The sequence below is a fragment of the Episyrphus balteatus genome, chromosome 1 (assembly GCF_945859705.1).
Source record: "Episyrphus balteatus chromosome 1, idEpiBalt1.1, whole genome shotgun sequence".
Taxonomy (NCBI): domain Eukaryota; kingdom Metazoa; phylum Arthropoda; class Insecta; order Diptera; family Syrphidae; genus Episyrphus; species Episyrphus balteatus.
In genome coordinates, this window is record NC_079134.1 from 1,204,340 (window position 1) to 1,231,384 (window position 27,045).

The following is a 27,045-nucleotide window of genomic DNA, read 5'->3' on the forward strand; positions in this document are numbered from 1 at the left end:
TTTCAACATAGGAGAACTTGGCTCCTTTTTTAACAGTAATGTTTTTGTTGTGATTTCACTACTTTTTGCAAGGTGTGGCTGTAGAATATAAAATCTCTTTATTTGATGAAAATTCAGTGAAAATGGGTGGTTGCCACGCCCCCTGCCTGAAATTCTCAAACTTTAAATTTTTTCCTTTGTGTAAACTACCAGCTCCACCATTCTACCAAATTTCAAGATTCTACGACAATCAGAAGTGCTCTATAATAATTTATGAAAATTCAGTGGAAATGGGCGGTTGCCACGCCCCCTGGATGAAATTCTCAAGTTTTAAATTTTTTCCTTTGTGTAAACTACCAGCTCTACTGTTCTACCAAATTTCAAGATTCTAAGATAATCAGAAGTGCTCCCCAACTAACAATTTTACTTCCACGAGGTTAAGATTTTTAATTTCTTGCAGCTATTATCTCTACAGGGCTTGTATTTAGTTTGTGAATCGAAAATTCAAACTTTCGAGGCTTAACTTTCGTTAACCGCTTCCTAGAAACCTAGTGCAAGTGGAATCTAAAAATTTCTGTAAACATTTCGTTTAAATTTCAATACGGCCACATGAAATTCCATTGTAGAAGCACAAGAAATAAAAGCCAATACCTGACTTCTTTTAAATGGCTTTGCAAAAGAAATTGTATTAGAACTGCTTACAAAATCTTTATGAATGCTTTCTATTTTTTTTATCCAATTGGAAAATTATTAGACTCAAAAATGACTTAGGTATGTATTTAAGTATGGTAGAAGTACCTACAACTTATATAATTGCCTTAAATGCATTTATTATTATAATTCTATATTACCGAAATTATGTCAATAGTATATGAGTCGTTATATTCATTAAATAAAAAAAAATATTACGTTGAATTTCAAATAAACCGCATTAAACGGTTTTGCCTTTTTAAACAAATATTCCACAAAATAGATGTGTTATTGTTACTGCATTCTAATATTTGAATTAAAAAATTGTTGAATCATTGTTTTTGATTGAAAATATTACAAAGTATGTTTTATATTACTTTCAAATATAACGACTTACATAAATGTTTATTTTGTATCTCTGTATGAGAAAAAAAGAAGTTCAATTTTAGGCGCATGCGCGAAAAGCTTTTAGTTTTATATGTTTGCCTTAGCGAAGTTAGGGGACATTTATTTATATTTGTAGAGATCCTTTAAGTACAAGCAAAACATTGTAAAAAGCATTTAATTATATAAGTTTGCCTAAGCGAACTAATTTTATTTCTAGAAGCCTTGTGAAAGTGAGTACAAGCTAAATTTTTTAAACTGTCAGGCAAACTCATGAGAATAAGAAATATTTGGATAAGTGCCATTATGGTGACCATTTTTGGTTTTTTTTTATTCATTGTTATAAAGAAATAAATAAAAAAGTGAATCTTTTCATATCGGTAATTGGTTTAAAATAGTGATATTGAAAATGGTTTACTGACCAATTTGGAGTTCATATTCAAGTAAGTAGAGAAGAAAGGAAAACAAGATTTTAATCTTCTCCACTTATTTAATTATAAAATATTGATAGCCATTTTAGATTTTTACCTAAGTTCAAAAAAAGTTAATTCTCTTATTTTTAAGAAAAAGCCAAAAGCCCAAAAAAATTAAAAATTTTTTTTCTGCTTCGGAAAAATGCAAGTTGACGGCATCCGGGTGAAACCTCTAAAGTCTAAAAAAACCGAATTTTTCAGATATTTTTTTCTGCTCCAGAAAAATTGTTCTTGAGTAAAAAGTTATTCTCTTTCATCTTCTCAATAATGATAAGATTTGACAATCAGAATATAATTATTATTAAGTCTTTAATAAATAATTTTTTACAACATAAAAAAAATCAGAAAATACCTAACCAAAAATAATAACTTTGAAAAAAAAAAAACACAAATGGTCACCATATTCTTTAAGATAGTGCAACTCATCAGGAATTCAGTCGAAGCCCTTAGAAAGTTCTGGTTTCAACTAGTCCAAATTTGAAACTCTTTTATTATATACCTGAGTAGCTCGATGGGTAAGGTACCGGACTTTCAATCAGGATGTACGAGGTTCAAATCCGGCAAAATTCGTCAAGTAAGTAGAAGTTTTTTTCTTAATATAATTGTGTTCGGAAATTTAATTTCAGAAGCAAAACTTGTCTGGATGGAAAACAAAGAAGAAAATGAAAAAATAAAATGTAATAGGTACACAAAAAAAAAAATAAAAAAAAAATATTTTTTTTTCTTTATTCTATTTGGGATATACCTCGTTTAGACTTTCACAATCATTCCACAAGTCTGCTCAGAGCTTCTAAATAAAAATAAAAGAATGCAACAATAATACACATTTTCAAATTTCAAATGTTGGTTGTTTCTATAAGGCATTAAAGACATGTTATGAGTCTCTCCAATTAACTTGCATATGACTCTTCTAAGGCCTATCAAGCTTCTCGGGTGGGCCAGATGGGCTTCTCTATGGTCGTATACAAGTAATATTTCTAAAATCGAAACAGCTTCGTTAGATCCTTGTGGAAGTAAAATTGTTAGTTGGGTCTATAATATATGATGAAAATTCAGCGGAAATGGGCGGGTGCCACGCCCCCTGAATTGAAAATGTCAAATTTTCGATTTTTTTCCTTTGTATACACCACAAGTCCTATCACCACCGTGTAAAATTTCAAGTTTCTACGATATCGGGAAGTTCTCCATAATTTTGATGATCTGTCAGTGAGTCAGTGAATCAGTGAGTCAGTGAGTCAGTGAGTCAGTTACGGTTTTTGCGATTTTTGAAGCCCTTTATCTCAGAAACTACTCATCGTAGGAGGCTGAAATTTTGTGAGGTGTTTGGTTTTGACGAGCTCAACAAATGTAGTGAGTTTGAATTTCTAGCATCTTTGGTGTGGAAGTTAGAGGGGGGTCGAAAATGGCCTGAGTTGTTTCCTGTAAATAAGGGTGTAGTGCCAAAGTTGCTAGAGAACTTGGCTGGGCACTACCGTGCCCCTTGATTATCATCATGCGTTTTAAATCAAATCTTTATGTGTTCTATATCAAAAGATATATTAGAAGAAGAACATCTTTTCACCATTATCTCAGGATTTTGAAAATGAAATTAATTGAAATTTTGTACAATTATAGTTAATTCTATTAGCTATCTACAATATAAATTTCGTTCATCTATGTATTAAAACAAAAAGTTCTAATCAATTGATTTTTTCTGTCGCTTTTTCGTTTCTTGTTTCAAATCACTACGATACTAAAGAAGTTTTCACTTCAAAAACTGGGTCGGTAATGAAAATTGGGTCTTCAACTGGGATTGTGAAAGTTTTCTTTAAGATTTCTCCTTTTTAACCTTTTTTTAGTGCGCAAATTACTGTCCTTTTTTTTACTTGGAGCACACTATAGTAATTTAGTACAAAATATGGAAGCAGATGGAAATAAAAACTATGCGTAGTCAGCTTTAGAAAATGTTCTTATTACACGGATCATTAAAACCTGAATTCGAATTTAAAGTAATTAATTGGTTTTATTTTGACCCAGAATAAAATTTATCCTATAGGTACACTGAGGGAAAAAATAAATTGAAGTTGAAACATCGTTGTTTCAAAGATGAACTACTTTGATTTATGTAATTTTAAGATACGAAACCATCAAAAATTTACATTTTTTCCACGTTGATTTTAAAATGTTCATCTTCAACGCAAAATCATTCCGATTAATAGTTAAATCAATGTGGTTTTCATTGATTTGACGGGGTTTTATGGCGGCTTTTCCCTCAGTGTATTGACTAAGCTTTCGTCCCGGCAACTCTTTGTTGTGTATTTTCCTTCAAGTAGCTATCTTTTATTGAAGAAACTTTGTTAGTTTTTTTTTTGTCATTAAAATATTAAAAGCTTGCAAAAGTCAAAATCACTTGCTGGAATGATTTCACGTCAAAATCATTCATGCATAGAATATTTAATGTTTTTCTTTGATATGTGAGTTCCCAGCCCGCAATGTTGATAAAAATGTAGGAGGTAGTTGAACTTAAAAAGAGCCCTATCCCTAGGAAAAAATATCAACCCTACTTCGGGGATGACTATGTCATTTCATTTACTAATGTGCCCCATATAGTTCATGACGTAGAAGGACTATTATTCTAGGAACAAGCAAACACCACCTCTTTTTTATCATTCCCAAATGGAATGAAATATCTACTCCTGTTTGAGGAAAGTGCGCCGCTAAGGTATCCCTGTTTTACAACAACTCGTGCAGATTGAACATACAACTTTGAAATGTTTAAAAATTAAAAAAAAAAAGAATGAAGAATAGTAAGAGAGATATTTAAAAAAATGTTTACGTTGGAAAACACATCTTCCACTTTTAATTTTTGTTTTTCTAGTTTTCATTTTACTTCAATCCTTATTCGCTTGTTCCCCGACACATTTACCCTAAATAAAGCGGAACATGTAGTCCCTACATGTAAATCCCTTACTTCACTTTGGCCGTACTTTGCTTCAATTCTCGTTTCAAATACTTTACCTACCCTAATGTGCCGCAAAGACAGTAAGCGACATTAAAATTCCATGAAATTATGATTTTGAGTTCAGTCTTGTTTTTCTCTTTTCAGGTAAAAGTTGGGATTTTGAATTGTCAGGATGATGTTATAGAAATATAATTTTATCTCCTGAGTGACAATGCCTTGGAGAGGTTTTAAAAACTCTTGTTTCCAGTCGATTTCATTTATTATTATTGAACTCGATTGAAAGTTTTTTCTTTCAGTTCTTGGTATTGTTATATTTCATCTTACATTTAAATAGATCATTTCCATCATTCTAAATCGTAAAAGTTTGTACCCTCAGAAAAAAGGACAGACAAGCCTTTGGCTAATATTAAGCTTCGTTCATCGTTCTTTGAGTTGAAAGATCACCCTTATTTTAGTATTGGAACTAATTTTATTGGAAAATTTTATAAATACTTTATAACACTTATACATACTTGACAGCAATTCTGCAGGATGGTTTTCTTCAACCCTAATTTTATCACCAACGACGGAAAAAAGTAACCTAGCTTCTGGTATATTTAATCATAATATATTTTGAAATATACCAGAAATCAGTTAGATATACCAGAAATAAAGTTATATTTACCAGAGGAAAGTTATATTATGTGATTTCCCGACAAACAATTTTGGTTCTATAAAGCTTTATAGATGCAATTAATGCTTCTGAAAAGCATTATAGAAGCAAATATGTTAGTAGGGTTAGTCATGTCTTATCGTGAAAATCGTAGAATGTCCGATTGCGCTTTGGCCAAAAAACAGATGTTGACTTCAAAGAAACATCAACAAATATTTGAATTGGGAAAACGGGACATGTACACTTTTTGTCAAAAATAAACTAATGATGAGGTCTTGTACTATTTACTGAGCACTATCTGATGGCATCCTTTCTTATGAAACAAATTTAAGCCTTGTTGAAAATATAAGTAAATTGTGTGCTCTTAGTAGGTACCTACTAAGTTGTGTTTTTCTCGAAATGAGTTGGAATGGACTTGTGCTGTTTTTCTCCCTAGACCCTTCATTTGTTAAGGTACCTAAGTGCAAAGTCCATTTTTCTTTATTTAAACCATCAAAACCACAGAATGATTTGGGTTTGCATGTCTTCCAATTTACGTCCCATCGAGTTTGGGTATAGTTTTTGAACAAAATTTGAATTTGCTGTGTTCCAAAACATTGAAAGCAGAAGACTCCCTTAGAAAAATATATATGTTCCCTTGCAACAAACTCTTGAGATGACAACAAAAATATGCTAGAAAATCTTTCTTTCAAATATCTTCCAATCCTTATAAAGTATTCAAATTTACCCATAAACCAAGACTACTCGACTATGAAGCATGAAGACTCTGCTTGCGGACATAAGATTCATTACGACAGCTTCTGACAATATTCTTAAGTAACGCATTATAATGCACATTTTATGGTACTGGCCAACACAAAATAACACAAAAACACAAAACCACATACCAAACAAGCAAAAAAGAATGTTCTCCTTTTGTCCATTTTAATTGAAAACCAAAATCGAAGAACCACATTCACAAAATTTCTTGAATTGAAATCCTTTTTGTATACAGGATGGAATGATAAGTGGGTGGTAAGGAGCCAGTATTACGAGTATGCTGAAATGTTGCACAACACACAAAGTAATGTGCACATAAAAATAAAATATTTCATTTCCATTATTGAGGGACCTTAAGAAACTGAGAAAATCTTCTGGGCAGGGAAGTGGGAAGTCTTTTCGGACAACAATGGCCGATTGAGAAATTTATTACACAAGAGGACATCCTTTTCCATTCGATGTTCAATGGTGTAAGTTGAGAAGAAGTATATTCTCTGTGTTACATAATACCTTGAATGAAAGTATCAGCGGAACAATATAAAATATTTAAGGCAGAACTCACATCACATGGTTCGACGGACAACAATGCTGTGGGGGATATAATTTAAAGACCTTTTCTTGGAAGTTCAAAGTGTTTAAGCACATTTTGCTGACAGTTTTTACGACCCTTCTTGTATAAGTTTACTATCACCTTAAAGAATCAGAATCTTTTGTAAGACACCAAACAAAAGCTAAAAGAAGAATAGAAGTCTTACGTGAAAAATCAATCTTTTTATGTAATTTCTTGACTTCAAAGCTTTTGTCATGCTTGAAAAACACTTTTTCTTTTTCTTTTTCTACCAATATTTATATCTCAATTTACACAAATCCATTTCAATCAATCAAACTGACTTAATCGTAATTGTTTCAAATTGAAAATTAACCTAACAACCTTAATGCAAGCCTACGCGCTCTCAAAATAGCCCCGTCACAAGAAGTGTGAAGACTAATGAAATCCAATTAGCCATATCAGTGTCAGTCTTATGTGTCGGGTATAGTTGGTTTGTCCATGTTAAAATGAAACCACGAAAACAATCACTATGATAGTCAAGTCAAGTCAGGACATATACAAAAGCATGAACTTTCCCATAATGTATTATGTAGAAACCCTCAAGAAAGTATGCAATGGCTTTTGACTTAATTCTTTGCGATTAACTTACAGAAGGTTAACATGGCTCTGGCGTGTCATGATTCATGTCAGCCAGGTGGTGAAGTACAGCCAACACTATGACTATATACAATATTCTTGGACATTTGACTCTGTGAGACGAGCAAGGTATATTATGGTCTTTTTCGTGATTAAAGTTAATATGTAGTGGTGTGTGGTGGTAGAGTGTAAGGTTTTTTTTTTTTGATAAAATACACAACCTGGCTCTGAAAGGAAAATAATGGAAGTCATTAGCAATGATAAATGTTGTTTGACTTGGCTAATGGTCTGTGTCTTCAAATGTTATTTCACCTGCTCGATTAGGAGTGAGATTAATATCGAGTGTGTTAGTGTTGGATGTACTATGTTAGATATGTGGGCGAGGAGAGGTTAATGAAAAATTTAAGATTGTGTCATAATCTATGCTTCTTTAGTTCTTGTTTCAACTCCTGGTTTAGATTAAAATAATACAGGAAACCGTATTTTTAGAGTCCTACCAAAGTAACAATTTGGCTTGCATAAGGTCAAATTATTTCGATTCGACAAGCTATTGTTTGTAAAGGTTTAGTTTACAACTTGATTACGCAAGTCACCCATTTCGGAAAATAAAGGAGGTCTCCTTAAGACTTCCTAGAAGTGTTTATAGGAAGCCTCGTAAATTATAGTTAAAGAAAGCCTTTTTAAGACCTTTTTGAACCGAAGTCACGTTTTTTTCAAGTGACAGAAGGCCTCTTATGACCTTTTCCAAGAGGTTCTTTTATCTTTTATCTGTGCTATCTCAAGTAGCACAAAAGTCTAAAACACACCAAAATATTTGGTGTATTTTTGCACTTTCGTGATATACATTTTTAATATAAAAAATACACCATTTGCTGGTATATAATAAACTCCGGTAGTTAAAAAAATATACCGATTTTTGGTGTATAAATGGCACTAGTGGTATATTAAATGATCTGGTTTTTGGTGAAAATTATCCCTCTGAAATTGAAAAATACACAATAAATCTATGGATAAAATACACCATTTAAATTATTCTGATTTAAAATTTAAGCCAAAGTTTATTTTTTTAACTCAAACAGTTTGATGAATTCTAATTCACACCATTTCTTATGAAATAAATGAAAATGAATTTTTGTTCACTTTCATAATATTGCCATAAGAAACTAATGGTTAAATATGAATTTGTTTGCCAAATTTTAAAACGAAACACATTTTGTCTTTTAATTATACCCTCTCTAAAAATCGAGCGCCTCAAAAATGTCAGTGAATTAATGATTTTTTTTTTTTTTCGATTTTAAAAATCAGTTTTTCAAAAATTATATTTTTTTTTTGTTGTTTTTAAATTTTTTTAGAACAGTTCTTTTATAATATAATATACCGAATCGAAAAAACCAAGAATGCGGGATAATAAGGTCGATAAATATACTATTATAGTAAAATAATTAATCACTTTCTTCTTTTTTTAAATGGCGGCCATTGAAAAATATGTCGTCTCCCACTTTTGCATTCTGGTAAAGAGAGTGTACAAAATATACCGTTTTGGTTGATCTCAGAATCGAATAATTTTATGCACCATTAATGGTATAAAAACAACTGAATATAGGTGTATTTTTTGCACTGAATCTTAAAAAAATGTTTAAATTTTTATACAGAAAAGACAGTGGTATAATTTTTATACCAATAATTTTGAGAAATACACCATATTTTTTTCAATTTAATCAATTTTACACCAAAATTAATGAATTTACACCAATTTATACACCAGTGTTTCGTTGTTTTTTAAAAAGGGTTCTATAAGGTCGTTTTACGCTGTTCGTCACAAGCTATTAGCTTGTGGATTGCCTGTGGAGAAAGGTCTTGAGGTAATGTGCGCCAAAATGATTTGCATAAGACCTGTCTTTCTTCTTAAACAAGTCAAAAAATAGTTTGCATTGAACCTTATACAAGTTAACCATCCTTAACAACGTTTTTAGGGTGGATTCAAAAAATCCTTAAGTGATTTTAGTCTTTTCGAAATCAACTCAAGCATATTTTATTTCAGCGATTTGTTTGCCAAGGATTCTTTCGAAAGCTGATCCTTGCATTTTATCAACCCTTATCGTCTTATCATCTCGGCAGATTTGAAGGAAAAAGAACCACTTTCATGTTGCATATAAAAATTACCGACTTACAATTAAAGAATAAGAATTTATATAGGCAACGTTTGACCCATAGTTTTGAACGTTTTACTTTTTTTTTCTAAATCTTAAAATCTGACGCACTTAGCAGCCTGCTCACTATTTTTCCGATTTGCGTATCAAATTGGCATTATTTTGAGAATCGTGAATGCACATACCCCGACAACAACTGCGGCTTGTAGGGTAATTGCGGGAGAGATGCCGCGTCGGGAGAGTTGCCGCAGTCAACCGAAATCATATATCTAGTCGTCCAGGCAAAAATTTGTTTTTTCTAATTTGTTCGTTTAACATTCAAATTAAAACATAGCAAAAAAAATCTGAACATATTGTATATGTAACGGGAGTTTTTGTCGTTTGTTTTGTTTTTTGCTCGCCTTTTGACTATGGAAATTTTTTAGCCTGTGGGAATTTTTCGTTTCTGAGACAAGTTTTTGCGTTTTTTTCTAAATGTTATGATTTTGTTTAGTTAATATGTGTTTCAAGAAGTGATGGGTGTGATTTTTTTTTTGTTCTTATTTTTTGTTGTAGTGTGGTGGCGTGCGGCATCTCTCCCTCACAAAAGGGAGAGATGCCGCATTTTTGTTGGGAGAAGATGCCGCATCCTGATTTTAGTGTCTTTTTTTTGTTTAAAAGAAAATATTAAGCTTTATTAGGTCACGAAAATGTATCTGAAAGAATAACAGAGGAAGTTAGACCAAAGATGTCTTAGAAAAAACTTTAAAATGCATCGAGAAAGGGATAACCCCGCAACATCTCAGCTTTCAGAAACAGCTCTTCTTCCTACAACAATTTCAGAACTGACATTTCCCACGTAAGCAATCACGTTCACTCTTGCAATCATTTTGAAAAGCGAATTGACACATCATAATGTTTCAAAAGCGCTGCGCCAGTAAAATTATTTTAAGAAATTCAGCACTTCCTGAAAAACGGATGCCAAATTTTTAAAAACTTAGGGTATTTTAAGAGGTTTTACCCACTACCTAACTACCTCAATAAAAGAAAAAAAAAAAAAAACAGGTTAAAAGAAGATAACAACTGAAAAGTGAATGTTGAGCTGGCTGAGCCCGCTGAGAACCGAAAAAAATGTGACCAATGTTGGAAAAACTATTTCTCAACAAAAAAAAAAAAACAAAAAAAAAACAAGAATGCATCCAATGCAAAAAATATAGCAAACGGGTACTAAAAAATCGTACCCTGTACAAAAAAAAAAAAACGAATTCATCAATCGTACAGATTGTAGGCGTGATGATTAAAGAATACATGTTCCACATTAATTAACAAATACAAATTCAATGCATTTACTATGCGGCATCTCTCCCACACATGAAGGGAGAGATGGCCCACTTAATACTTTTTTCTTTATTGTTAATTTCATAAAAAAAATAAATTTTTTTTAGGTTAAGTATTTTTTTATGATAGTAAACAAACCCATTGTTTAGTTTTTATTTTTTAATTTAATATTTTTCACCATTATATAATTTAAAAATTAATTTTTCAAAAACCGCGGCATCTATCCCGCAATTACCCTATATCAAAAATGTTCATCATGTTCATCTTTATGTCGAAATGATTGAAGCTGAATATAATCTCTTCAAAGGAAAACTCAAATGACGGGCATTGATGGCTATGACGATGTAAGTACAGAGACGTCGTCATCGTTGTCAGTGTGTGGTATCTTTACAAGGATGATGCCAATTAGGAGCATGTAAACAGGATACCATCATCCAGTTCATATATCCCAGTACCATGATGAATACTAAAACCTACATTCTGTACATACCTTACACTACTTCATTGTGCAATTCCTATCCAGTTAAAAACTAAGCTCATTTTTCAATATGGCTCTTAGTATCCATAGATGCATCGCTGATTAGACAAATTTTCCTCAAAAAAGAGCTTTTTGTGGTAAAGAATATCTTCTTTCATTCATTTGATTCGATTGAAAAGAGCTTGATGAAGAATTAGGTTGCACTAATTAAGATAGAAGAAGAAATGAATAGATAGATGGATGATGTGATAGGAGGATTATTGTTCATTAGAAGGCTTTTTCCATATTCTTCATGTTTATTATTGAAGAGCCATCAAAAGGATTTAAGATAACTTTATTTCCTAGAAATTAGATCTAATATCCTTTTTCTTGTGTTAAATGAGTTGCAGAAAGTACTCTTATTTTTAGGAATTCATCATAGGTGTATTCTTAATTCTGAAATATACACCCACTATTTCCTTTTGCTTGATATAGCTTAACTGCAAGTAAGTAAATATTCTAAGAATTCTGTTAATAGTCAAGTAAAATGAGTCCAAAAATAGTTCGAAAATGAAAGTTTTGATATTATTGTTATCTATAAAGTGTTCATATCTTCCATCATTACTTCTAAACTACTTATTGTAATTCAACAAATGGGGTATCGTTAAAAGCATCTTGGTTATCCGATGAATATAAATTCAGTTTTATAAAAAAAAATATCAAAATCTAGTTGCTGCAAGAAACTTTTAACTCTTTTTTTGATAAAGTACTCGTTTTACTTTAGAAAAAACACACCATTTTTGGCGCTCCTAGGAATACACAATTTTATATTTATAAATATAGGATAATTTCTAAAACTTTTGTATAACTCATTTTTCTATAAGAATTAAAGTAATTACCACATATGAAACAATAACAGAATCACACATGCTTCAAACGAGACGATGACGACGACGACGACGACAACGACGTCGGGAATGTTTTTAAAAAGTTTTAATTACACTTCAAATTTTCATACCAAACTACTTGCCAACTGTCGCATATCCTAAAGCAATAGCGCTTTGCGCTTTATTCCGTTCCATATACGAAATCTAAACTAACAAGTCGCAGAGAGAAGGAAGTCCCCCCGAAAAAAAAGGAAAAGGGTTTGGGAAAATTATTTTAAATTTGAAAAGTTTTTAGCAGCAGCAGCAAGTGTGTTTGCCGTCGCCGCCGCCGCAAAACAAAATTGCCATAAGCAAAACGGTAATCTCTTCTAATGGATGCTCCACAAAATAAAATGTTATTTCAAGTTATTTTTTTTTTTTTGGTGAATGCAATGAAAGGGTTAAATTTTTCTTTCGTTTGATTTTTATATTCAAGGTCATTTGGATCCAAAGGTCCTAAAATTCTTTGAAGAATGAAATTTTCTTAATTATTTCGATTAAAAGTTTTTAAAAATTGTTTTAATAAATTATTTTTTTAATATTTTGTTTGGATCGAAATAACATCAATTTTTCATCTAAAATTTGGAAGAAAAATAGATTGATATTGCGCAGGTCTTGAATGAGAACAGTATTTATAATTTCTAATGTGTCAAAACAAACTTATGTATTTTATTAATTGTTTTAATTATGGCGCATTTGGGGTTATTATACAACCTCTTAAGGATTTTCGGGAGACATTATTTTTTTTCAAAAATCGCTTCCAAACCTGCAGATCTAAAGTTTCCATCAGCCCTCTTGATAAATTCATATATCAAACTCTTTTCAAATAAATCAACAAATGATTCTTCAAATTCACCACAAAATAAACAAAATCAGAGGTAGATGTACCTACCTCAATAACCAAAGTCAAACAAAATTCCAATTCTCTCACAAAAATATTGCAAAATAAAACTGTGAGTGGCAGTATACTGACCTACAAATATAAACAAACAATACCATGAATTGTTCCCATCACAGTTTTCATCATGCGTACTCACACCTTTCTCCAATGCACACTTTTGTTCTTTTCAAATTATTGCAAGGATCTCCCAATAAATTAAAACAGCGCATATCCTTTCTCAGCTCTTTCCACTCGAAGTTTCATTTATTACTGCGCGTTTATTGGCCTCGTGACTCAGTTGTCGTGGTACCATTGAATTCAGAGCAAGGGTTTTATTACGAAACGTGTCCTTTTGTACAATAACAAACTCAATCCAATTCATTTTAAATGCTTAGAGGACTTTTAATAATTATACAGATGTGTTAATTCAATGTTTTTTAAAAGTCGGCCGTTTAAAATTGTATTTGAATTTGAAGATTGACTTTTTCCACAATGTGATAAAGTGAGTATTTTGAATATGGGAATGAGAATCCTCAGAAATACAATAACAATTGACAATGGATCATGGAAAGTAAAGATAAGGACAAAATAGAAAAAAAGAGAAAGTCGAAGTTTTGGTGAGAAAAAAAAATATTTTTTCGGTTTTTCACTAAATCATTCCCTCAAAACCACTCAAATACCCCCACAAATTTATTTCCGCATGTATTTTTCATTGTTTACTTCCAACCTTTACCTTTATATACACAGTTCCTTTTTTTTGCGCAAAGGTAGGTACCAACTCAAAATTCGTTGGAATTATGTAAATTTTTTTTGATTAGACGATTTTGATTTTTTTTTAAAAATTGAAAAAGAGGAACTGTGAATAATTTTTAAATTTATTTAAATTCATAATTATTGTTTTTCTATTATTTCAATGAATTATGAATGATTTGAAAAATCTAGAAAATAACTGTGTTTCGAACAAAAACAAAAATATTTAATAAAGGATGCAGCAAACAATGTATTGTTGTTTTTTTGTCCTTATCTTTTGACTTGCGCAGTAAACAAAACAAAAATTGAAGATGCAACAAGAAAATGATTTTACAAAGTCAGTTTAATATTATTTTCACCACACTGATTTTGAGGAATCAGAACTAAAATAAAAAATTGAAAAAATGATAAATTAAAAGTGGAATACACAGTGGAAATACAGGGTCGGAATAAGGATAGCGCGAATTAGTTAATCGACCAGGTGCAAATTTTTAGAGGCCTCAATTGCCAATGCTGTTTTTAAGAAAAAGAAGTTTCTTCTTTGAAGAAAGAATCACGTATAATAAATATTTTCAATTAGAATATTTGGAAAACTAGACGAAAAAAGTTAAATTTTAATAACTTAATAACCCAAGATGGAATTCCATTATATACATTATACATCAGGGTTTACATCATTGCTTCTTGAATTTTGGAAAATGTTTGGTCTTCTTCTACATAGTTTGAGAATATTACCATAAGTCACTTCTGAATCAAGTTCGCTGTTCAGCTCTTTTGTTTGATTTATTGCATTCTAAATGCTGAATCTACATCTCAAAACCAAGAATGTCCATTATGTTTATAGGTACTGTCAGTTTGTCAGTCGTATCTTGATCTACAGACTAAACTACTGAAGCAATTTTATTCATACCTATTATTTTTAATTTTTTTTTTTAATTTCCTAGAAGCAAAATTGAAATTTTTTTTAGGGTCAAAATTAACGGTGACTGTTATATTACAAAAGAAAAATTTTAATTTAAGATGATACTTTTTTTTAGTCTTTGTTCCGATTTTCCTTCCTGTTTTTGTTTGTTTTGGTTTCCTTTAAATCTAATTTTCCTAAGAAATCATTCTTCATCTTTAACTATCTTCATAAATTATTGTACAAAAAGACAGTACTTTACATTTTTATACTAGAAGGAGGACCTTTCACAAAGTGAGTGAATTCTGAAAAAGCAAAACACAACAAAATACAAAAAAAATATGTAAAAGCCTTGTAAAACACGTAAGGACTTTGTAGAAATATGTTTATAGCTCAGACTATTTTATGCGGAAGATGGGTGGGAAGCGGAGGAAGAATTCGTCGCCGGTCTTCGCCGAAAAAAACTTATTTAATTATTTTTTTATTTTCTTTTTGTTCTTCTCAAGGAGTGGAACAGGAAATTTGAACAAAACTATATAAGGAGCATAATAAAGAGAAAACTTTTCGAATACAATGTTAGCAACTGAAGCGAAGCGACTACGAATAACTAACCAACCAGCCAGCCAGACTTTCTCGCCAAAAGTTTCTTTTTCGTCAGAAAACAATAGAAACTTAAATTGTGAATAGGAACAATGGTCTGATGGCTTGTAGCACGGCACTATTATTCATTATTTTTCACTGTTCGTGTGATCTGAAATGTTTGGAAGTCGAACTAATTAAGTTTTGACACCAAGCTATTGTGTAGCTAAATAATATGAAGTTGATGAGTTAATTGATTTTTTTTTTTGTAATTTGTTGAGAGATGTAGGTAATTAAAATGTCCTAAGTTTGAACCCTTTCTCATATTTAGGGGAAAAATGTATAGGAAAAGATGAGTTAGAATTCGTCCATCAAACCCACAAATCTATTGAGAATAAAGCATTCAAGTGATATTCTAAAAAGCAGAATAGACTTTCAATGGTTTTACTTCAGGTAAAATACAAATATTTATTTACCAACATTTTCAGACACGTAACAATTTTATAACATTGTTCTGAGTAAGTTTCCATTCTAATGCTTTTTTATTGGTCTCTATTTCCAAACACACCTGTTACTTTTGTAGAATACTTGTTTTCTGTCACGCAATTCTTTAATCGCAGAAAAATAGAACAAGTAGTATTTAATGTTACTACTGTTAATCGCAAGTAAGTGCATGTTTCAAATTCATTGGGGCTTAAAGTCTTTGCGTCCATTTAATTGCGTCGTTTGACTATTTTTATTTTTAAACTTGCAACATTTGCATCGACAAAATTAAACCAATTGTTACGCTTTAATTGCCAATGCGTTTCTTGGTATAGTATTTGCATTTACTCGCATTAAAATGCATGAGTGTTCTATTTTTGTGATTAAATATTCGTGCGACGGAAATCGCATGTGTTTCATATGTTTTATTTCATGTTTTCATACATAAGTCACATGCTACCTACATTTACATTATTTCTGATTTCTAAATGAATTTTTAGTATTATTGTAGTGAAGGTAATATGCGTTTTTATATACCATGGTAAATGTGACAGAAATTGTAAGTTTATATCGTCCAAGCAATTGGGTTTGATTTTGTCTTATAGGTCAAGCTTAAATTCCTATGTTTGCAGATGTATGGTATTAAGTCATGCTTTCTTTAATTGGGATTGTTTCCAGAGACATATACGAGTACAATAGGTAAAACTAAGTAGATTTATCATGGACCACTCTTTGAAAGTCAAACGAACACAAAAAACTGAAGCGATTAAAATTTCTAGATCTAGAACAATTTGTCGTTTTTTTTCAAAGTTATGAAATTCTGAAACAAAAGAGCTGAGCAAAAAACTTGATAAAGCTATTACTTTATAATCAAGGGGCACGGTAGTGCCCAGCCAAGTTCTCTGGCAACTTTGGCACTACACCCTTATTTACAGGAAACAACTCAGGCCATTTTCGACCCCCCCTCTAACTTCCACACCAAAGATGCTAGAAATTTCAAACTCGCTACATTTGTTGAGCTGGTCAAAACCAAACACCTCGCAAAATTTCAGCCTCCTACGATGAGTAGTTTCTGAGATATAGGGCTTTAAAAATCGCAAAAACCGTAACTGACTCACTGACTCACTGACAGATCATCAAAATTATGGAGAACTTCCCGATATCGTAGAAACTTGAAATTTTACACGGTGATAGGACTTGTGGTGTATACAAAGGAAAAAATCGAAAACTTGAGATTTTCAATTCAGGGGGCGTGGCATCCGCCCATTTCCGCTGAATTTTTATAAAATATTATAGAGCACTTCTGATTATCGTAGAACCTTGAAATTTGGTAGAATGGTAGAGCTGATAGTTTATACAAAGGAAAAAATTTTAAATTTGAGAATTTCAGCCAGGGGGCGTGGCAATCGCCCATTTCCGCTGAATTTTCATCAAATATTATAGAGTACTTCTGATTATCGTAGAATCTTGAAATTTGGTAGAATGTTAGAGCTGGTTGTTTATACAAATTAAAAAATTTAAAATTTGATAATTTCAGCCAGGGGGCGTGGCAATCGCCCATTTCCGCTGAATTTTCATCAAATATTATAGAGCACTTCTGATTATCGTAGAATCTTGAAATTTGGTAGAATGGTAGAGCTGGTAGTTTATACAAAAGAAAAAATTTAAAATTTGACAATTTTAGACAAGGGTCGTGGTAACGGCCCATTTTCTCTGAGCAATACCTTACAAAAAGTAGTGAAATCACAACAAAAACATTACTGTTAAAAAAAGAGCCAAGTTCTCCTATGTTGAAGTTATTCTAGCACAAAAAGTACTGAAATGTAAAAGTGTGCCAAGTTCTTAAGCTTGGCTTTAAATTTGTATATATAAAATGTAGATTGTTTACTTGGCAATTTTTCAAATAGCTTTAAAAATCGGTAATTTAAAGAAAAATTGTCAAGAGAACAATTAACATTTTATGTATACAAATTTAAAGCCAAGCTTAAGAACTTGGCACACTTTTACATTTCAGTACTTTTTGTGCTAGAATAACTTCAACATAGGAGAACTTGGCTCTTTTTTTAACAGTAATGTTTTTGTTGTGATATTATTTAAATGAAACATCAACAACTTGATTATATTACCACAATATTTTAATTTCATATCATGGCTTAAGACTTAAGAGAATCCTTTAGATATTAAAGGTTTGAACTCAATACTAAATCAGAATTAAGAATTTTCATATATTTCTAATTTCACCGCACATAATTATTGACCAATATATTTTTTTGTATATAAAAGTACATGTAAATAAGGGAATTTTTTCTCTCCTAGCACCATGTCATAGAAACTCACAGACATAGCTTTCACTCAGAAAAATTGTTAAATTCACATGAAAGAAGAAATAGACTGTCCGTCTTTGTTTAGTATTTTGCGGAAAGATATTTCCTGGATAAACTTGTACACTTGCATAGGCTTAAATAGTCTTTGAATTTTAAAGTCGTTGTGTTTCCCTTTTTTGTGCTGGTTCATGGTTATTCAAAAAAGTCATTTTAACTCGTTTATTTAGTGGGCGTCTGGATTTTTGTTTATTTCGAGTATGCTCTGAAGGAATTCCTTCACCAAATGAATAAATTTTATTTTGGCTGAGTAGGAGAGTGCATTCAAATTCCATGAGGGTAAAAATATCCCATACTGAAAGCAGGAACTTGTTAGAAGAAGGAAAGGAAATGCACACATTTTTGAAATATTTGAATTGAGACCTAAGCAACGCAAGAAATATTCTGACTGTTGGCTGATTGGAGCTCAAGCTATTAGGTAGATTTGTTACTTTTTTATAGTCTGCATGCAATAAGCACTACTGAATTTTTTGTTTAAGAGTTTTGTTTCTCAATGAAAAAAGGAAAACAAGTTGGCAATTTCTTGACTGGTGTTCATATTTTTGTTGATAGATAGTTTTAGTTTGTTCAATTTTTCAAAATCTCATCGATAACTCGATTATCTTCTCTTCGACTATTCTTAGAGTGTGTGGTTGAAAACATGACAATTTGAGTTCGACACTTTACCCCTAACACAGACAAAGAATCTGTTTTCTACGGCTCGACATGATAGTTATTGTTGAATTGGAATTTCAATTTACATCGCCACAGATGCTACATAGTAGTGACATCTACGCCTGTCTGCGATATAAGATGGGTACTGGGGAAAGATAAACAATGAACTAAACGCACCCCCCCCAAAAACAAACGAAACATTTTCCATATTCTTTTACCAAAAAAAAAACTACATAAACAAATTTTGCGGTTTATTGCCTCTAAGTCCTTCTCTAGCATCTTGGATTGCGGGCAAAATAACCTTCATCCTGATGTTGATGTCACTGTATAATATTGCTTCAGCCAGTACCGACTTTCGTTGAATCTCATACAAAATCCTCTTCAAATGGAAAGAAAATTTGTATTCTTATTATGTTCTCGCGTATATACGTTTGTCGAGGATTTTGTTTATGCACTCTCCTCTCCCTGTTTTATACGAAAATATACGTGGTGAAAATGTACTATACCTAGTGATGCCATGGTAGCAGACATTTTTTAGCTGCTTGATGTCGTTTCGTCTCGGGGTGGATTAGGACTACAAAGTAGATAGATAACTAAGAAGGTTTGGGGTAGAAAATTAATTTTTTAGCATCATTATTCAAAAATTTGTTTACTTAGCATGTAACGGATGTTCGTAAGAGGAGAAAGGTTAAAGTTATTGGGGATTCTGTTTAGGAAATTTTGAACTCTTGGAATTTTTATTAAATTATTTATCTTGTCGTCGTTGGTTAGGGGTGCATATAAAAACATTGTGTGACCTTTTCAGTGGAGACATTGACATATGGTTGACAAAAACGCGAGTGAATCATACGAAAGTAGCAAGAATATTGAATCAAAGCAGCCAAGTCATATTGGAAAAAATGCTTTAAATAAATCAATATTGAATATTATTTCTTTTGCTTAAAGTGATAAAAAAATTTTTGAAGCTTTAACAAACCCTTTTGTAATTTAATAAAATTTGCAGTGTTAAATTTCAACGCTGAATATCTGACCCTCTTTTCTTCTCACTCGAGCTCCAAAGTTCCATTTAAACAATTGCTTTTATGTAGTAATTGGTAGTAGGTACATACATACTTACTGCACAAACTTGAACTGTTTTGCAAAGGGAATGTTAACCCAGTCGTTGATTGTATGCATGGCCATGTGTAAGTGAAAATTAATTTTCAATCCAAAAGTAGGTCAAGTTAAAAGGGATATCGAATATTAAAGTACTATAATACTGTTATTTCCAGTTACATTTCATAATGTTAAGTGTTGTGCTTTGTGAATGGAAGGCGTTCAGTTAGAAAATTGTTTCTGCTTCAAACTTTAATATGCATACAATTTTTGTTTCAAATAAAATTTAATTGGATTAAGTAAAAAAAAATTAGGAAAGAAAGAAATTCTTTTCGATGAACATTGAATTGGTTATTCTTCACAATTAACTATTAACCTAAAATATTACCTTCTATTTGCACTGATTCTTAAAACATAATAATTTGCAACAAAATCTATCATTTAATATAAAAAAAATGTCTCGCATTAAACATCCCGATGTTAGAAACTCTTTAGTTTCAATGATTTCATAAAGTAGATTTAGGTGACACCAATTGATGAGAATCAACAAGAACGAAGTTTTTTTTTTTTGTTTCGTTTTCATAATAGAGTACTGTATTGATTACACTGGTCTGCAAGGAAATCCTCGATTTAATACTTTTCTAAAGGATTTTTGTGTGCTGATTCCGAATTCGAAGTCAAAATTGGCCTAGCACGTCATGTTTTTTAGATATTCCCGTTTGAAAAACCCAAAAACCCATTTTTTGCTGTTGGCCTAATGGAAACTTTTTCTACTAAACTTTAAAATTCAGTTTCAATCTTCTCAATATCTCTTTTCTTATCGGAGATATATCTAAATTTAAGTAAGTTAAATAGATTTGGCTTATCTTACCATAGAAACTGATTTTTAAAAGTTCATATTTCTTTCTCAGAAGAACAAAAGTATACTTTTCTAAAAGATTTTATTATGCTGATTTTGAATCCGAATTCAAAAAATTTCGATCCCGTTTTTGAGAAATAGTAGTTTTTTTTTTTGAGATTTTCTAAACAAAAACTTGATTTTGTGATTTTCCAACGCGTATTTTTCAAAATTTTTTTAATTTTGATCAAAACGCTGTTAAGTTGATTGAGAGCTACTTATACAAAAGATCGCAGAGAGTTTTATTAAAGGACACATATTCATCTCAAAAATATCTCAAACAGGGAGTACCACAGGGATCAATTTTAGGACCCATCCTTTTCTGCATTTTTATAAACGACCTACAAAAAGAATGCTTGCATTCCTTTGTTCATATGTATGCTGATGACGTGCAGCTACATATTGCACGACCTTTTACATCCCAAACTGAACTAGTTTCTCTTTTAAATGAAGATATAAATAGAATTCATGAATGGTCAGTCAGAAATGGTCTTCTTTTAAATGCTAAAAAGTCACAAGTCATTGCAATTTCACACAAAAACTTCAACAAAAATGTGTTAGATGATATAATGCTGTCTAGTACTACACTTTCTTTTGTTGATTTAGTGAAGAGTCTAGGAATTCATATAAATGAAAAATTGTCTTGTAGCAACCACATAAATTCTGTTATTGGTAAAATATATGGTTGCTTAAGAAAGCTTTGGGTAGCTGCAAGCTTTACTCCTGTTGATACACGGCGAATGTTAGTTAAAACTTTAATTTTACCTATCATCACATATTCAGAAGTTGTATATAGTAAACTCGACTCATTATCGAGTCACAAACTTGAAGTTGCTTTTAATGATGCAGTGCGCTACGTGTATGGAATCCGACGACATGAACATATATCAGCATACACTAGTAACATTATCGGATGCTCATTTTCAAATTATACCAAGGCTCGAAACTGTATTTTTCTCCATTCCATTATGCAATTTTTATCTATACAATAATTTGAATTTCCCGCGATCATTAAGATCTCAAAGCCTTCTTCTGCCTAAGTTCAGATATTTAATTTCTTCCCGATTGTTTTTCATTCATGCTGTTAAACTATGGAATAGTTTACCCATTGCAATTAGAAAAGTAATAAATATTGACAATTGAAAAGAAATAATGAAACACTTTTCTACGCAGCATTAATATAAAATATGATTTTTCTTTTTGCATTTTTATTTTAAAATTTTCTTTTTGAATTACATTAATTTGAATTATATACATTAATTTTTAACTTATCTTGGTTATAACTATTATTGTTGAGCTCAAAATAATTTTTTTGTTATTGTTATAGTTTTTTTATATTATCATTAAAATGTAAACACATGTAAATATTTGTACTATAAAAGATTAAGTTCTTAATGTACAGCTCTAGATATATTAAATAAACTGAAACTGAAACTATTTCTAAATAGAAAAATATTATATAAAATTACAAAACACGTATAAATCTGTTTTAATGTATATTCTAATAGTTTTCTTTACATATTTGAATTTTTATATATAACGGGCGTTGATATTTACACTTTTCTTAATTAAGGTGTTTTTTTTTCATGTAGGATTTATTAAAAACTGCAGGATTTCAAAATGTTTGCTGTTCTTGTCAATTAGTATCTTAAAATGTGTTTAACTTTAATTAATAAATACAAATTTAGTGTCATATGAAATATGATAGATCATGATATGAGAAATAAGTCCTAAAAATTTGAGCTCAATACAAAAATTAGTTTTATTTTTGTACTAGGTCAACCGAATTAAAAAAGGTTATTTTCTACAAACTACTCATTTTTTTTTTTTTTCAAAATAAATTTTAAAAAAATGGCACGTGCTAGAATTCTTCTGAAACCAGATTTAGATTAAAAAAAGTCAAATCTTTCAAAATTTCAAAAAATTATTTGAAAAGGAGAAAAAAGGATACATTTTTCAGACCAGTGTTATTCAATACTTTTTATTTTTATAAATGGACTTGTATCAATTTAAGTCACAAGCAGCAAGGACAAGAGAATTTCACATTGTTTTGTCCTTTTCAAATAGCTTCAAGTTCAAAATAGAGGTTTTTGATGAAAGGATCGAAATGTCTGAAAAAAATTATTGCTACCAGAAGGAACAGTATTAAAGGAATATCTATTCTGAACAAAAAGATGTTATAGTTCTTGCCACAGCATTTCAAAGTAGTAGAGAACAAACATTTAACAATTTATAAAGCGTTTCGCCCAGGTACGACAGTGGGCTCATCAGTTAGATCTGTCGTTGAGGTCACTTGAACTTATATTGAATTATATTCAATCACTCCACGAACAAACATTTATTTAGGAAAAAATAAAATAAAATAATTAAATCGAATTTAAAGAGATACTAACAAAACCATTTTTTAGCGGTCTCTATTTCCATTGAAATAAAATCCCATTCATACAAATGCAATAACTAAAATCTAATCCTTCTAATCCTCGAACCGATATACACATATGTGCACTTCTGTTTAAAACTTGATTGTGCTTTAGATGAATTTCCATTGGTGCACTCGTTAAGTTGTGGTTGAAATTTCATTTAATTACCATCGTTCTCTCATATACGACACACAACGAACATCATTTGAACCAGTACAACCCATAGAGTAAACAACTTAAAAAGTAATACCAAAACCCGACATACAAAAATTCTCAATTACTAGAACAATGGTCAAGGATCTCGTCATAGGACGACGCCGCCGCCGTTGACGGTTCATGGCTTCACCATCGTCATGCAGAATAGAACAAAACACACAAGTTGTTGCTAAAAGCAGAGAAGCAGAATGGAGAACACATCATCGGAAGCTGCTACCAAAACCGCGAAACAATTCCCTCTAAACTACATCCACACAATACCGCAATACCCCGACGATTTGAGCAGATCTACGACCAGTTTCGTAGTAAAAGCTTCCAAGTTGTTACCCCAAAAAACCCCCGCCAGCTCACTTTGTCATTGATATAAAATAGTTAGCTGGATTTAAATGTAACCAGTAAAAACCCTCTATCCTATATCCTATAGAATAGGGAGGACATTTCAGGAATGAGAACGAACAAGGAGAGGGTATATCGAAGGCATACGCGACTTAGGCAAACTTTTTAATAGAAACTTATTCTAGTGATTTGCATAAAATTTTACTGCAAATGTTAAGCGCCAGAGTGAGAGTGCTATGAGTTTTTACAATTTCCTTTTTCTGTATTACACTACAGTTATGGTTGGTCCTTTTATTTTTAGTTTTTTTTTTTTTGTTGTCCTTATGTAAAGGCTTTATGGTTTTGAACTTTTCGCTGGTCGTTGTCGTCGTCGTTGTGTTTCGAGAAACTCATTGTGGTCGGTGTCTGTCCGACCCAGAATTGGGATTTTATTTCAACTTAATTGTTTATTCAACATTTTTGTGTTCTTTCGTTCCCAAAGGGTCGTCGTTCTCGTTCCCATTATTTGGTTTACGTAAAGAAACGTTTTGAAAAACATTTCTCGAAAGTTTTTCCACACAAATGGGGGAAAAATAATGACACTTAACACCTTTGACTTTGTACAATGCATTGGCAATGGGATACGTTTCCGTTGATTTTTTTGTTGTTCTAAGAATTGTATAAGGACTCGTGAACGGTGTTAATAGGTACAAAGTGGTTTTGATAATGTTTTTTTAGACACGAGGAACTACTTAGTGCTCAGATGGTACTCACAAGTGAAATGAGAATACCACCTCCTATTCCAAAACACATTTTCCGAACATCGATGAAAACCGATTTTCAAAAATGGAGGCAGAAGAGCCTTTTAAAATTGCCATAGCATCATATATAATATATATAAAATTAATTAACGCCTTGGCAACGATTGAAATGACTATTCAAAACACTAGTGCTGACATTGCCATTAAATGGAACCTTTTGGCCGAAAGTGACATGATTAACGAGATTAATTTTCATTAAACGAAGCAACCAAACGGAAATTGACGTATACAAAATTCCAAAAACTCTCAAAACATGATACCTTTACACCCCTACTTCTAATTATTCTTCCAAAATCATCAGAATAAAGGAAAAAAAAAACTTATTATTCTGTTAAGCTAATTTCGTTATGACCTTGTTCAAGGCAAATGTTGCCTGTTTTTGAAATTCTCCCCCGATGCTCGTTCACTCTAATTACCTAGAAGACTGGCCTATACAATATCATCAAGACCAATAGAAATAGCATTTAGAATTTTACATCGTTAATTTAGCTGCTTATTAGGGGGAGGGGGCTATACGCACTGTCTATACAGAGAAGGTATTAAAGATGATCATCCACTTACGAATATGAGGGGGAAATAAAGTCTTATAAGAGGAAATCTACAAGGTAGGTCAGAAGTTTATATAAATAAGCTACAAGTGTCTGTCGGTGTGGAAATCTTTTCAGCCAGCTACACTAGATAAAAATAATAAACCATTTTAAGCTCATTTTGTCTTAAAGAGGGTGTATCTTATAAGGCCTGGTCTATGATTTGATTAGATATGAACAAAACAAGTTTTAAATATAAAAGCATTACGGAAAGTGGTCAAATTCATAATGTTATTAAAATATGCCAACTAGAAAGTTGACGTTTTTTTTTTTTTTTTTTGGACGTGATAACGTCTTAAAAATCGATTAACCATGGCAGCCCCGCAAAAAAGTGACGCCATTTTCTCCCGTTCCACCTGAAAATTTGAGCAGTGCGGCAAAAATTTCAATTAAAAAATTAAAAACACTATTGGAGATACAAACATTTTCTATAGCTTATTTGAAATATAATAACCTAAAGTTAATCCAAATGAAGGCTTTTTATAAATTTCATCATTTGATAGGGTAAATAGGGGTAAAACAAAATTGCAAAAAAGTAGCTATTTTCTATAAAAGCGACGTTGTAGAAAGTTGAATTTTTTTTAATCAATAAAAAAATTTATTGTAAGGCCAACATGGCCTTTTAGAAAATTTTCTAAAAAATTTTAAAACCAAGTTATAAATGGTTTTTTTTTTAAATTAAAACATGAGGTACACCTTTGACAAAGTAGAGGAAATTTTTTTTGAAGATTTGAAAAATGCCATTCCAAAGATAATGAAAAAAGAAATTAGGGGTATTTAACGGATTTTTTTGAAGTCTCTGCGTTTTTTAATATGCATTTTTGAATTTTTCATTTTTAGTAATTTTTCGTAGCGCTCAAAAAATCTCAAACTTATAGAAAATAAAGTTTATGATCGTGCGCATGCATGTACACAAAAAATAGTATTCATAAATGATTTTTGACAGAATGACAGTTTTTAACGTTTTTTTAATTTTAGACTATAGATAGATAATAGGCAGGACTATATTTGTGTAAATTTTTTAATCAATTTTATATTCACATTTTGAGATAACGGTAAAATAAAGTTGTATTTTTCGAAACTTCTTTCTTTTGATCTAGAGCAGATAAAATTTATTTAACTCTATTGAGTATGCTAATAATATTACCTTTCATTTGATATAGTATCACACATATCTTATGGTTATGGTACATTTACTACAAGCTACACAATGTTAAATTAAAAATCTTCAGAAATACCTCAAAACACCTGTGGAGATCTGTTGCCCATGACCAACCAACAGAGTGGGTAGTACCGTATTCTCAGTTTAAAATTTTTACATGGTTGGCTTTAAGAAATTCCTACTTTTTTTTATAGCCATCGTACAAATATGATTGAAGCGTCATATACAAGGTAAAATAATAAGCTTTTAGATGATATAAAATTTATTTTAGGTTGTCAATTAAAAAAATGGGATTTAAGGTAGTTGAAGAAAAAGAAGATTGTTTTTCTTGCTTTTTTTAGATGAAAATTAATTTTGTTCAAAATATTCTAGCTCTTTTTGTAGATGTCATGCAGACATGGTTGATATAAATATTTTGAGCTGAAAAAATAGGCTTTCAGATGGTATAAAATTTATATAAAAATGGATTTAATGGTGTAATGAAAACTGATTTTCAAAAATTATTTTTATACCTTTTACGCATTGTACAAATTTAAATATGGCTTTATTCTCTAGAAAAAATATTAAACTTTATAATTGTGTAATTTTTTTGTAAGCTTTTCATTCAAAATTTGATATAATGACAAAAGAAAATAAATTGCACGACTGGGGTCGCACGTACTTGCTCTTATGCTTAAAATAACTATAATGTTAAAGCTTTTTATTCAAGAAATTTAAAATTTGATATTTTGAAGAAATTTCATAAGTAGTATAAAAAAATTAAATCTGTTTTTATAATTATTAAAACTCAATTTTAAAATATCTTAAAAAAAAAAACAAATATGCCATTTTATTTCTCGTATAAAAAGGTATTTTTAGAAAAAAAAATTTGAAAATTGTAGGAGCCGTTTTTTAAAAAAATAATTTTTTATATATAAAATTTTTTTAACATTTTTCAAAAAAAAAGTTGGTATGCCATTTTGAAGAAATAATTTATTTACATATAAAAA

The 27,045-nt window shown here is 30.9% G+C and overlaps 1 long non-coding RNA gene across 1 annotated transcript in view; it reads left to right on the top strand.

The window, feature by feature from the left end:
- The first annotated feature begins 13,086 nt into the window (after window positions 1–13,086).
- LOC129905510 (uncharacterized) overlaps window positions 13,087–27,045 on the top strand; it is a 30,551-nt gene continuing 16,592 nt past the window's right edge. Inside the window, exon 1 of the long non-coding RNA XR_008770613.1 lies at window positions 13,087–13,411. This is a non-coding gene — a long non-coding RNA (uncharacterized LOC129905510). The remainder of the gene's footprint in view (window positions 13,412–27,045) is intronic.